The sequence below is a fragment of the Rhinoderma darwinii genome, chromosome 3 (genome assembly GCF_050947455.1).
Source record: "Rhinoderma darwinii isolate aRhiDar2 chromosome 3, aRhiDar2.hap1, whole genome shotgun sequence".
Classification (NCBI taxonomy): domain Eukaryota; kingdom Metazoa; phylum Chordata; class Amphibia; order Anura; family Rhinodermatidae; genus Rhinoderma; species Rhinoderma darwinii.
Window position 1 is genome coordinate 405442132 of NC_134689.1, and position 15831 is coordinate 405457962.

General features: G+C 40.3%; 1 long non-coding RNA gene across 1 annotated transcript; it reads left to right on the forward strand.

Annotated features, from left to right (window-relative positions):
* The first annotated feature begins 618 nt into the window (after positions 1–618).
* Positions 619–3904, forward strand: LOC142748408 (uncharacterized). The gene is made up of 3 exons (XR_012882253.1): positions 619–706; positions 1887–1951; positions 3108–3904. It is a non-coding gene; the product is annotated as an uncharacterized LOC142748408 (long non-coding RNA).
* Positions 3905–15831: the final 11927 nt, after the last annotated feature.

Consider the following 15831-nt stretch of genomic DNA (forward strand, 5'->3'; position numbering starts at 1 on the left):
CCCCATAACAGTGACCACCACAGTGTACCCATAACAGTGACACCTTAAAGTCTCCTGACTTTAGTGGCTGGTTAGGGGCCCTTCACCTTTAACAACCTGGGGCCCAGAGACCTCAGTCCATCCCGGATTGTATCTCTATGCTGACTACAGAAGGGACTCTGACACTTGAGCCTCCTGACGTTGTGCCTGGGTGTACAGGAACTCAATCAAACCCAAATACTGCACCAATTTGGTCGGATACAAAAACTTTCCGACCTCTCAGCTCCAGATCCTGCTATATCAATGACCCTCCATACATAAAATTCTGCTCCGCAATCTGTACATAAGTTTACTATAGGCCTGTGTGCTTCTGTCTCACTCTACAGCTGCTCGGACACACACCTCTATCTGTACGTGTCTGCACAGTGTCAGGGGAAAATGCTAAAGGCCGCTGTGTATGGCGGGGTGGGAGCAGCCATCTCTGTCCTGCTAATAATCATTATCACATTGGCATACTTCTTATACAAAGACAGTCAACTACGTAAATGGTGAGTTCTAATATTACTGCCCAAAAAACAGAGAATTGTGGGATTTTAGCGATTTACTGACTTTGTCATTACCTCCTGTCACAGGGAAGACAACCAATCCTCGGTCTGGTCTGACTCTGACAATGAATGGAATTTGTCTGATGGATTCACTTTCCGTAATGAGGGTTTTGATGGAAGTGGTAAGTATATCATTTAAAGGGGCATTCCGATCTTTATGCAAATAAATCTTAATCACTGTATAATGAAAACTATGAAAGTTTCTGACAAACTTTGTTTTTTATTTCCTTAACATTTTCATGATCTCTGCTTTCTGTCAGTGAATGGAAACAGTCTGGTTTGCTACCAGATGGGGAAAATGACTTCAGATTTAATCATTCTCACAGCTGAGGGCTTTCTTCATTGGGGCACAATTATGAAGATGCCCAGTGGTATGGCAAATCTGGTCTAACATGCAAATGAGAGGCCACAGCCCCTTTCAAACAAAAACTGGAATTGTCGCTCATGTCAGAAAAAGTTTCACTGGGTTTCGTAAATAGGGTATTCATGCCAAACACCTTTTTACAATGCAATTTCACCAGAAAATGAGACTAATAAATTGCCCAATGAACTCATTCACTGACAGCAAGCGGAGAGTTTGAGACATTTTGAGGAATTTAAGTATATTACAAACTTTTCTTTATGCAGATATTAAGCTTTTCAACCCAAAACAGCACAAACGCTTGTAGATTCTAGGTTACAGGATCGATTCACGTTTATTGCCTGGTGGAAAAATTTGGAGAAGTAGCTCAGAGTTGTAGATCATTACAAAAACAGGTTGTATGACATGAGAAAAAAGTTCTGCTTTTTTTTTCCAGAAATAGTGCCACTGTAATCTATGAGCTGTGTCTGGAATTGCTACTCAGTCCCTTCAAGTGAATTTTGCTGAGCTGTAGTACCAGGCATGGCCCATGAAAAACAGTAGCGCTGTTTCTGGGAAAAAATGATTATTTTTCTATATATCCTAGGGGATCCATTTCAGTGCCTCTTTAACATTCCCCTACAGCAGGCACCAAATTTACAATTTCATAGAGGTTTTTCTCCATATGGCCACCAGCAGGTGGCGATGTGTTGATATTACAGTGTACCACCTGGTAAAAAAAAAACTACCATTGTATTATCAGAATTGAAAGCAGAAACTAGTTGGTACCCATTATATACAGATGTAGCAGAGTCATTTGGCACCACCTATTGTGACATAATGATGTGTCCTCTATGGTTTTCCATAGGACCGCAGTAAGTTCTGCACACAAGTAGCAGAGTCATTTCAACTCTGCTACATCTTAATTTCACTGTGATACTAAAATAATTTCTCTTCTATAGGAACATACAATTCCATCACAGATATGTATAAACCGGCTCTGGAGAAAGTTGACCTGTCCTTTCAGGTAATATACACAGCAACCTGCAAAATCCGGTCCTATATCTCAATATCGCTCCCATTTCAAAGGGGTTTCTTCAATGACCTTACCTCTTTTAAGGGGGTTCCAAAATCATTGGTAGCCATAGTGGAGACGGTAACATATCTCTCGATTATACACAATTTGCCAACTTTCTACATCCGTCACATCACACATTTATGTATAGGGTGGTTTAGATGTTTCTTTATAGTATTCCTGTGATATTCCTGGTGGTCGAGAGGGGTTTACCGGGCAATGCCCAGTATCTTTGGTGGGCTAGGGTGATGAATTGGTTAACAGTAATAACCATTATTGGTTATGGGTTATCATCTAATATCCCTGGAGGTCAATAATATTCCTGGTGATTTGGGATGATAAAAGCAATCATGGAGGTTGTCTAGTGTGGAAAAAGTTACTAAAATGTATTTTTATTTCTCCTAAACTGATCCAAAAATTTTTACAGGCCTCAGAGTTCCGTTTTTCTGACACAGAGCTCCAAATTGCCATTTTTTTTCTTCACACAACCATAGAATTAAATGCAAAAATTCTCGCTTCCTGGAGCCACCACTAGGAGGAGCTCACTTAAAAACAAATCAAATGCAGTTCGCTCCCCCTAGTGGCAGTAGAAAGAATTTTAGTATCTACCTAAAGGGCTTCTGAACAGCTCAGAAAGTGGTTTCAGGGTATTAGGACCCCTCCCCTCTCTTCCCTTCCTTCCTTCCTTCCTTCCTTCCTTCCTTCCTTCCTTCCTTCCTTCCTTCCTTCCTTCCTTCCAGTATGCCTCTACCTTCTCACAAATCTCATATCACATATCTCCAGCTACATTTCCATGCATATGTGTGACCAGAAAAGTGACTTGAAGCTCCTGGGCCCCAATGCAAAATCTGTACCCGCCCCCCCACCCCCCCCCCCACACCTACCATGTGTAATATATAATACTTTTTTACTATGTGGCAGAAGAGTTTTTGGGCCCCCTTGTGCAATAGGGCCCAGATGTGACTGCTACCTCTGCACCATATATATCTACACCCCTGTGTGTTTTTAGGTTGGAGACTTTGACGTTACTGGCCCTTTAATGACTTGATGTCCTTGCATGCCTATTGTGTAATTTTCTTGTATTTCACTTTCTTTTTTCTCCTCCTAGATGAAATTTGATCGACCGGAGATCCGAAAATATTAAATCCTTCCACCAGAATTCTATATAATCTGAGGACGCATGGAAAAAAGGGAATCCTGTCTATTAGAGGACTTACCGGGGGAAACAATAATGTATAACCTTCAGAATGGTATATTTCGCCTCAGGAGAACATTAGGTCTTTGGGCAATGAAGACTTATCTTCTGGTCTCGGGTTTGGAAGACCAGTATATTTTTCTGGGATACATTCGGGACCTCGGATGGAGTTGAACCACATGTTACCATCAACAGCCTTCTGGTCATCGTCTCTATTTCTGGGACATGGAATCATCTTTAAGATGTGACATCTTTTTGCTATTTAGGGACAGGGTAACATTGTCTAGCGGGTGCTTTTAAGGAACACCTTCTGCTCTCCTAAAAAAAAGGACTGTTTCCCAAGTTCTCCTTACGAAAGGTGGAAAATGTAATCAGATGTGTCCTAAAAATCACATCCCTACCTCCAAGGGAGAGACCACCACTCAGCATGAATGACAATGTGACCTACAGAAACCTTCCAGTCATTTTTCGTCTAATTTAGAAGAGGAATGATAACCAGACATCATACTATCAACATATTGTATACCATGTACTGTCCCTTTAATAAGTCTACCCGTGAGAAATTACACATCATTATGACTACATCTCACCCCATGATATTAGGTCCTCCTGGTCCCTATTGTCTTCTCCCTACAGTGTCAAGCATATCATACACTTTACTTCTCGGCGCTATGTATATGAACTTTATATGCTATATATTTTTTCATTTATCAAACCTGTAATTTATTTTAATTAAAATTATGCATTCATTAGCAATGTCCCCATTAATTATTATGCAAATATGTATTCTCACTATTTTTTTTAAAAGTTTAAAATAATATAAAAAAAAGAAAACAGGACTTTCCCTTCTAAAGTCCTCGTATTTAAATATTATTACTGTTATTATTATCATTAATATTATTATTATCGTTATTATTACTATTATTTTTATTATTATTATTATTATTATTATTATTATTACTATTTTTATTATTACTACTATTTTTTTATTATTATTATTATTATTATTATTACTATTTTAATTATTATTACTATCATTATTATTGCTACTATTATTACTACTTTTATTGCTATTATTATTATTATTATTATTACTACTATTATTATTACTACTATTATTATTATTATTATTACTATTATTACTATTGTTATTATTGTCATTATTATCATTATTATTATTACTACTATTATTATTACTATTATTACTATTCCTACTATTATTATTATTACTGCTGTTGGTATTATTAATATTACTATTATTACTACTATTATTATTTTTATTGATACGGAGATCTGCCATCAGGGCAGTATACGTGGTACTGCTGTCAGGCGTACAGGCAAATTTAAGGCCCAAACTCACCTGTGGGCTGCCACCCACCCGTTACCCACTCGTTGGTGTCACGATCCGTGGGTATGTGGACCCTCTAGGCCGCACCGCTGTAGCGGAGTAGCATCTGGCCAAACAACAGTCTATAAACTCTATGCAAAGTCCTAGCACAAGTGTACCTGTAAGGGCATGACCACACGTGGCGGATTTCCTCCGCAACTGTCCGCATCAATGCCGCACAGAATCTGCGTCGCAGATTCTGCTGCGGATCTGCACAAAATATGCAGAAAATTGATGCGGACTAGCTGCTGCGGACTGCGGGAAAAGTGCTTCCCTTCTCCCTATCAGTGCAGGATAGAGAGAAGGGACAGCACTTTCCCTAGTGAAAGTAAAAGAATTTCATACTTACCGGCCGTTGTCTTGGTGACGCGTCCCTCTTTCGGCATCCAGCCCGACATCCCTGGATGACGCGCCAGTCCATGTGACCGCTGCAGCCTGTGCTTGGCCTGTGATTGGCTGCAGCCGTCACTTACACTGAAACGTCATCCTGGGAGGCCGGACTGGAGACAGACGCAGGGAGTTCTCGGTAAGTATGAACTTATATGTTTTTTTACAGATACATGTATATTGAGATCGGTAGTCACTGTCCCGGGTGCAGAAACAGTTACTGCCGATCGCTTAACTCTTTCAGCACCCTGGACAGTGACTATTTACAGACGTCTCCTAGCAACGCTCCCGTCATTACGGGAGCCCCATTGACTTCCTCAGTCTGGCTGTAGACCTAGAAATACATAGGTCCAGCCAGAATGAAGAAATGTCATGGTAGTAAAACCAATACGCTCCGCAGCACACATAAGATCTGCGGACTTCATTGCGGAATTTTGACTCTCCATTGAAGTCAATGGAGAAATTCCGCCATGAGTCCGCCACTGCTCCGCAACAGACAGAGCATGCTGCGGACACCAAATTCCGCTCCGCAGCCTATGCTCCGCAGCGGAATTTTACGCCTCGTCTAAACGAACACTGCTAAATTAAAGTGTAAGTCAATGGACAAACGGCACCGCTGCGGATTAACGCTGCGGAGTGTCCGCAGCGGAATTTAAGTGAAATTCCGCCACGTGTGAACCCAGCCTAATAGTCTAGACAGTAGCAGAGGCTTATGCACAGATGGAACTTGAGGCTGGATGATGCCACATGTGGCAGATGATATCAGACATGGCAGATAACACCAGACGTGGTGTATGACAGCAGGCATGACAGAGGAGACAACATGACTCCAACACTAGAAGAGGAACAGGAACAAATACAGCACGGGATACAGGATACAGGTAGCAGGGCACGGGAACACTGGGAACAGGATACGATAAGGGACCATGTGCTAAGACTTACATGGGAATACACAACAACGCTCAGGCAAGGAGTGAAAGGGCAGGGCCCTTTTTATGGTCCACGCTGATCTGGGGATAATTAATTATTTACATGTGCGCATGCTGCCCCTTTAAGGCCGGGAACTAGCACACGTGCACCCTAGTGCTCACTGCAGGGCAGAGCGGCCAGATGTGCTGGCGTCTCCAGCGAGGGAGACATCGGCAGGAGGAGAGAGGCCGCCAGCATGTAAGGGGAGGCCGCGGCCATTACAGTACTCCCCATGAGAGAGGAACGTTTTAACGAGGGAAGGGGCATTAAGGTTCTCTTCTGGTTGCCAGGACCCCTTGAGGACAGCCAGACTTTGGTTCCCGGAGAGAACATAGGCGGCTCTCTTCTTCGTTTATCAGCTTATCGCTTCATGCAATCGACTGCAGGCAGAATAGAGGACCTGGTCTGCTGCCAGATTTGTAAAAAGTCTCCAAACGCAGAGTCAGCTGCGGGTACCTGAGATGTAGCAGGAAGAGGAATTCATGGATGTTGGCCGTAGATAATGTAGAATGGGGTGGAAGTAGTGGACTCACTTGTGTGGTTGTTATAGGAGAATTTGGCCCATGGAAGAAGCTGCAATCAGTCATCATGCTGCACGGAGATGAAGTGACGAAGATAATTCTCCATGATTTAGTTAGTCCTCTCGACTTGACCATTAGACTGAGGATGGTAGGCCGAGTAGAAGTCCAATGTCACATCGAGAAGTTTGCAGAGTGCTCTCCAGAATTTTGAGGTGAACCTAACACCCCGGTCAGACACGATATGAAGAGGTAAGCGATGCAGGCGGCAGATATGTAGGATGAAGAGATTTGCGAGTCGAGGAGCAGAAGGTAGGCCTGTCAGCTAAATAAAATGTGCCATCTTAGAGAACCGGTCCAACACCACCCAGACAGTATTGCATCCTGCTGAGGGAGGAAGATCCGTGACAAAGTCCATTGCTTTATGCTGCCAGGGAGCGTTAGGCACAGGCGGAGGCTGGAGCAGGCTGGCAGGTTTGGAGTGGGCAACTTTATTAGAAGCACAGACCGTGCAGGAAAAGACATAGGCCACAGTATCTTTGGGCAGCGTGGGCCAGCAGAAATGACGAGCTATCAAATCTTGAGTATTACCGACACCAGCGTGCCCAGCCAGTTTGGAGCTATGTCCCCAGCGAAGAATTCTCCTCCTGTCTGCCAAACAAACAAAAGTCCTTCCCGGAGGGATGACTCTAACTTGCAGAGGATTAGCAGTAATAATGCTGGACAGATCTATGATACATTGGGGAGTCTCCACAGTGTCTTCTGTTTCAAATTACCTTGACAGGGCATCAGCCCTCACATTCTTGTCAGGGGGTCAGAAGTGGAGCACAAAGTAAAAACGGGTGAAGAACAGTGACCACCTAGCTTGCGGTGGTTTAGCCGTTGAGCCGACTGGAGATAAGAGAGATTTTTGGGGTCGGTGTATATCAGGATTGGATGGACTGCACCCTTTAGCAGATGTCTCCACTCCTTCAGTGCTAGGTGATGGCCAGTAATTCCCGATCCCCAATAGAGTTATTGTGTTCTGCAGAAGAAAACAGCCTAGATCAGGGGTCTCAAACTCGGCCGGGTAAGTGGGCCACATATAGAAAAAATGGGAAGTTGACGTGCCGCATTACTTTCAAATTCGATACAGTACAAAATTATCGTTAATCAATTCGTTATTTGATCTACTATAACACTATTACATTACTATAATAATACTACATTACTATAATGCTACATTACTATAATACTACATTACTAATACTACATTACTATAACAATACTACATTACTATAATACTACATTACTATAACACTACTACATTACTATAACAATACTACATTACTATAATACTACATCACTATAATACTACATTACTATAACACTACATTACTATAACACTACATTACTATAACAATACTACATTACTATAATACTACATTACTATAACATACTACATTACTATAACAATACTACATTACTATAACAATACTACATTACTATAATAATACTACATTACTATAACAATACTACATTACTATAACAATACTACATTACTATAATAATACTACGTTACTATAACAATACTATGTTACTATAACAATACTACGTTACTATAACAATACTACATTACTATAATAATACTACATTACTATAATAATACTACGTTACTATAACAATACTACATTACTATAATAATACTACATTACTATAATAATACTTTGTTACTATAACAATACTACGTTACTATAACAATACTACATTACTATAATAATACTACATTGCTATAATAATACTACATTACTATAACAATACTACATTACTATAACAATACTACATTACTATAATAATACCACATTACTATAATAATACTACATTACTAATACTACATTACTATAATAATACTACATTACTAGAACAATACTACATTACTATAATACCACATTACTATAATAATACTACATTACTATAACAATACTACATTACTATAACACTATTACATTACTATAATAATACCACATTACTATAATAATACTACATTACTATAATACTACATTACTAGAACAATACTACATTACTATAATACCACATTACTATAATAATACTACATTACTATAACATTACATTACTATAATACTACATTACTAATACTACATTACTATAATACTACATTACTATAATAATACTACATTACTATAATACTACATTACTAATACTACATTACTATAATACCACATTACTATAATAATACTACATTACTATAACATTACATTACTATAATACTACATTACTAATACTACATTACTATAATACTACATTACTATAATAATACTACATTACTATAATACCGCATTACTATAATAATACTACATTACTATAATACTACATTACTATAATACTACATTACTACAACAATACTACATTACTATAATACTACATTACTATAACAATACTACATTACTATAACAATACTACATTACTAATACTACATTACTATAATACTACATTACTATAATACTACATTACTAATACTACATTACTATAACAATACTACATTACTATAACAATACTACATTACTATAATAATACTACATTACTATAACACTACTACATTACTAATACTACATTACTATAATACTACATTACTAATACTACATTACTATAACAATACTGCATTACTAATACTACATTACTATAACAATACATTACTATAACAATACGACATTACTATAATACTACATTACTAATACTACATTACTATAACAATACTACATTACTATAATACTACATTACTATAACACTACTACATTACTATAACAATACTACATTACTATAATACTACATTACTATAACAATACTACATTACTATAATAATACCACATTACTATAATAATACTACATTACTATAATACGACATTACTAATACTACATTACTATAATACCACATTACTATAATAATACTACATTACTATAACAATACTACATTACTATAACACTATTACATTACTATAATAATACCACATTACTATAATACTACATTACTAGAACAATACTACATTACTATAATACCACATTACTATAATAATACTACATTACTATAATACTACATTACTATAATAATACTACATTACTATAATATTACATTACTAATACTACATTACTATAATACCACATTACTATAATACTACATTGCTATAACACTACATTACTATAATACTACATTACTAATACTACATTACTATAATACTACATTACTATAATAATACTACATTACTATAATACCACATTACTATAATAATACTACATTACTATAATACCACATTACTATAATAATACTACATTACTATAATACTACATTACTATAATACTACATTACTATAACAGTACTACATTACTATAAACATACTACATTACTAATACTACATTACTATAATACTACATTACTATAATACTACATTACTAATACTACATTACTATAACAATACTACATTACTATAACAATACTACATTACTATAATAATACTACATTACTATAACACTACTACATTACTAATACTACATTACTATAATACTACATTACTAATACTACATTACTATAACAATACTACATTACTAATACTACATTACTATAATACTACATTACTAATACTACATTACTATAACAATACATTACTATAACAATACGACATTACTATAATACTACATTACTAATACTACATTACTATAACAATACTACATTACTATAACAATACTACATTACTATAATACTACATTACTAATACTACATTACTATAACAATACTACATTACTATAACACTACTACATTACTAATACTGCATTACTATAATACTACATTACTAATACTGCATTACTATAATACTACATTACTAATACTACATTACTACAACAATACTACATTACTATAATACTACATTACTATAATACTACTACATTACTATAATAATAATACATTACTATAATAATACTACATTACTATAACAATACTACATTACTATAACAATACTATATTACTATAATAATACTACATTACTATAATACTACTACATTACTATAATAATACTACATTACTATAATAATACTACATTACTATAACACTACATTACTATAATAATACCACATTGCTATAATAATACTACATTACTATAATACTACATTACTATAATAATAGCGTTAGGTTTAAAATTTAAGATATTTCTCCACGTGCTTATTTGAACAATCCAGTTTAAGTGTCGCTAAATGCAGTCCGGCGGCTCAGTTAGCAGCGTTTGGTAGACACACAAATGTCCAGATTGGGCAGCCCCTTTTTAGATAGTGCCACAGTGCAGTGCCCTCTGTGGATGCTGCCACAGTGCCCTATGCAGATGCTGCCACAGTGCCCTCCGTAGATGCTACCACAGTGCCCTCCGTAGATGCTGCCACAGTGCCCTCCGTAGATGTTGCCACAGTGCCCTCTGTAGATGCTGCTACAGTGCCCTGTGTAGATGCTGCGACAGTGCCCTCCGTAGATGCTGCGACAGTGCCCTGCATAGATGCTGCCACAGTGCCCTCTGTAGGTGCTACCACAGGTCCCTCCGTAGATGTTACCACAGTGCCCTGTGTAGATGCTGCCACAGTGCCCTCCGTAGATGCTACCACAGTGCCCTCCGTAGATGCTGCCACAGTGCCCTCCGCAGATGTTGCCACAGTGCCCTCCGCAGATAATGCCACACACCCCCCAAGTAGATAGCTCCATTGGGGCTCCCTCTAGGAGTGGAATCCCCAGCCAGAGCGTTGCCGACGCTTTGGCTGGGGATTCCTCTACTGTTGGAGCCCCTGACGTCACTGTCCATACACAGTGACATCAGGGGATCCTCCTGAACCGGAATGTGATATCAGGGGCAACCCCATAGCCGGAGTCCCAGAGCAGAGCACTAGTATAGGCTCTGCGTTGGAACTCTGGGGAAGCCATTAACATCAGTGTCCATATATGGACAGTGATGTCAGGGGCTTGTCCAGAGCTGGAGTCCCGGAGCAGAGCCGCTTCTAGCACTCTGCCTGGGATTCCAGCTCTGCTCCTGACATCACTGTCCATATATGGACATGGATGTCAGGGGCAACCCCAGAGCTGGAGTTCCGGGCAGAGCGCTAGTAGGCTCTTCCTGGGACTCCAGCTGTGCCCCTGACATCACTGTCGATGTATGGACAGCGATGTCAGAGGCTGCCCCAGAGTCCCAGAGCAGAGCCTATACTAGTGCTCTGCCCGGGACTCCAGCTCTGGGGAAATCCCAGACATCGCTGTCCATATATGGACAGCGATGTCAGGGAATTGCACAGAGTCTCGGAGCAGAGCCTATACTAGCTCTCTAACCGGGACTCCGCTCTGGGGAAGACCCTGACACACTGTCCATATATGCCGCGTGCTTGAGACCCCTGGCCTAGAGTAATAGCCATACACTACTGCCTTTCCCTTGAAGCCTCTCTGGAACAGAAGTGCACCTGCACCAACAGAGGAAACGTCCACCTCCAATGAGAACTGTCTAGATACACCCGGATGATGGAGGATCGAGGCTGAAGTGAAGGCACTCTTGAGGCTATTTAATGCTGATTCTGCCTCTGGAGTCCACACCTTGGCATTCACACCTTTCTTGGTAAGGGTAGAGATAGGAGCCGTCAGTGACGAGAAATTTGGCATAAACTGGCAAATTTGGCAGAAGTTAGTAAATCCCAAAAAACGCTGTATGTACCACAGACCCGAGGACGTGGCCATTCCAGTATGGACTTTACTTTCTCAGGATACATCTTGAGGCCTTGGTCAGAGATGATGGAGCCCAGGAAGGTCAGAGAATTTCTTTCAAAAAGGCATTTCTCCAGCCTGGCATACAGGCGATTCTCCCTTAATCGCAACAGGACTTGACGGACATGCCTCTGATGAGTCATCGTATCTAAGGAGAAGATGAGAATATCATCTAGATAGACCACCACAAAGACATAGAGGAGATCTCAGAAAATATCATTCACAAATTCTTGGAAGACCGCGGGAGCGTTACACAGACCGAAGGGTATCACCAGGTATTCGTAGTGCCCGTCTTGAGTGTTGAATGCCGTCTTCCACTCGTCACCTCGACATATTCGGATTAAATTGTAAGCCCCAGGCGAGTCCAATTTAGAGAAAATCTTAGATCCTCATATACAGTCAATTAATTCGGGAATCAGTGGCAATGGATATTTGTTCTTGACCGTGATCTGGTTGAGACCACGGTAGTCAATGCAGGGTGGAAAAGATCCATCTTTCATTTTAACGAAGAAGAACCCAGCTCTGGCCAGAGAGGAGGATTCTCGTATGAAGCCCCTCTCCAGATTCTCCTTGACATAGGCTGACATGGACTGCGTCTCTGGTAAGGAGAGAGGGTATACCTGTCCATGGGGAGGTAAAGCATCTGGGACCAGTTCAATTGGACAGTTGTAAGACCGGTGTGGGGGAAGCATCTCAGACTCCTTCTTGCTGAAGACGTCCGTATAATGAAATGCCCTATTTTTTTTTGCGGTCCGGGCTCTGGGCAATGCATGGACCGGGGAAACCACGGTCATGTGCAGTGGCCCATCGGAAACCATGCATTCTATACTATCCGCAACTTCGGTCATGTGCATAACGCCTTAATGGTTAAGCCCTAAAAAGTATTCTTATTCTGTTTCCCTGCTCTCTACCAATAAAAGTTGTTATATTCTTCAAGAAAAGTGCCCTCTAGTGGCTTATTTAGGAACTACAAAACCTACATTCCTCCCATTCTAAGGCCAGGGTTACACTTAGACTTTTTGTAGCCCTACTGATTGATTTTAACTATTGAGCTACAGCTGCAGTCCAAATGAAAACATTCAGTTGCATGCAATATTGTGGTCTGAAGTTGACTAGACTAGACTATCACTCCAGTCATTCTCACACTTGTAAACTTTGTCATGTTATCATGAGTCTAAACTTGTGAAGCATCGATCATGGGTGAATAATAGTTTTACCAAGAATTACCTTTAGGGTCAGTTCCAGTTTGCATAATATGGGACATGACTGAAGGGCACAATGTGTATGTTAGTAATTGGAGGAAGCATGCCCCAGAGAGTAGGGTGGGGCTGACTGACTGACTTATTAAAAGAACCTATGCAAGATGTGGTTGATAGGGGAATGGAGGGAAGTGCCAGACCATAAACTGGACTGACTGACCAGGAGGGAGTACTGTGGGGTCAGTTATTTGGGTGAGTCTGTAGTGATGAGGAACGGGAGCCAACTCTGCACCAGCTGTGATAGGGCCAGGGTAAACAAGAACTGGTGAGGGATCAGTGAACTGACGGTATGGGAGTGGCAAGGGATTGGAAAAGAATGTGCACATTTTGTTTTATACTATTTTAAGCAGCTTTGAAAACATTTTAAGGGTCTGAAAAAAACTATTTAAAGAAAAGCAGAGGAGGTCTTCTGCTTTGGATGGATAAAAGTTAGCCCCTCACAAAAAAAAACTAAATAATTCTAAGTATAGCTAATAGAATAATAAAAAAATAAATGACCAAAAATTATTTTTAAGGAGCACGTTAAACCTCCTATACCAAGGCGGTTTGTGGGAGCCGTAAGAGAGGATGAATGTGCTGGCTTTGAAAGTGAGAGTCCCCTATTTACATATTAGGCATGTCCCACTTTAATAACTTATCACCTATCCACCAAATAGGTGGTAAGTGTTTGATCACTTGGCGTCGCACTGCTGGGACCTTCACTGATCACAAGAATGGGGATCCTGAGTCCCCTGTTTGAACAGATCGGCGGTCACGAGTACAGCATTCAGCTACCTCGGGCAGTTGCATAGAGAATGAATGGAGGGCAGCGTGCATGCATGACCACTGCTCCATTCAATTGGAGGAATAGGGACTCTCGTTCTCGTGATCGGTGGGGATCACAAGAGTGGGACCCAAAGTGATCAAACGCTTATTATCAGGGCACCATCGAGACTGACATGATGACATAGGGAAAGCCAGTAGTATAGAAATGTTCTCCCCTAATATTAGGCAATTGGCAACTGCCTCAAAGGTGTGTTTGCCTTCTTCTATATCAACACTGTAGGTTGAACTTGAAGGAACTGTGTCTTTTTTTCAACCTTATCAACTACAGATGTGTCCTTCCTGACCTTTCCTCTTATCTCAACATGTCCTGAGATGTGTGGCGCGAAATAATCAGCTTTGAAAAAACATAATTTTGTGATACTCTATCATGAGATGTCTAATTTATATGTGTCTATCTGTGACCACCCAGTGGTTGTGATGTAAGTTGCAGCCTGTCAAGGGGTTTGCCAGTATGTTGATAGTGTATTGAGTTTGTTTCATGACAAAATGGAGTCCTTAACCAAATTCAAGCAAAGGTAAGGATGGACACACAGGGCCGGCATCAGCACCCGGCGAACCCGGGCAAGTGCCGGGCCGCACTACCCTTGGGGGGCCCACTGGGCCGCCGGGTGCTGTCGCTGCCATCGTCACAGCATCACTGTTCATATATGTGATGTCGGGAGGAGAGAAGGAGTCCCAGGCAGAGCGCAACAAGTGGCTCTGCTCCGGGACTCAGTCTCTGGGGAAGCCCCTGACATCAATGTCCATATATGGACAGTGATGTCAAAGGGAGAGAAGGAATCCCAGGCAGAATGCTACATGTGGCCATTCAAGTTCTTCCACACCAAATTCACCCAACCATGACTTTATGTACCTTGTACACTGGGGCACAGTCATGTTGGAACAGAAAAAGCCTTCCCCAAAGTTAAAAGCTAGAATTGTCCAAAATGTCTTGGTATGCTGAAGTATTAAGGTTTCCCTTCACTGTAACTAAGGGGCCGACCCCTGAAAAACACCCCTATACCATTATCCCTTCTCCACCAAAGCTGGCACAATGCAGTCAGGCAGGTAACGTTCTCCAGGCATTCACTAAACCCAGACTCATCCATCAGACTGTCAGATAGAGAAGCGTCACTCCACAGAACACGTTTCCACTGCTCCAGAGTCCAGAGGCCACGTGCTTTACACCCCTCCATCTGACACTTGGCATTGTGTTTGGTGATGTAAGGCTGACATGCACCTGCTCGGCTCCCATGCCATGAAGGTCACAGTTTTTATTCGGATGTTAATACCAAAAGAAGAGGTTTATACTCTGCAGTTATTGAGTCAGCAGAGCGTTGGTGACTTTTATGCTCTATGCTCCTTAGCACTCGGTGACCCTACTCTAACATTACGTGGTCTGCACTTCGTGGCTGAGCTGCTGTGGTTCCTAAACGCTTCCACTTTACAATAATATCACTGACAGTTGATGGTGGAATATCTAGGAGGGAATACATTGCAGGAACTGACTTGTTACAACAGTGGTGTACTATTA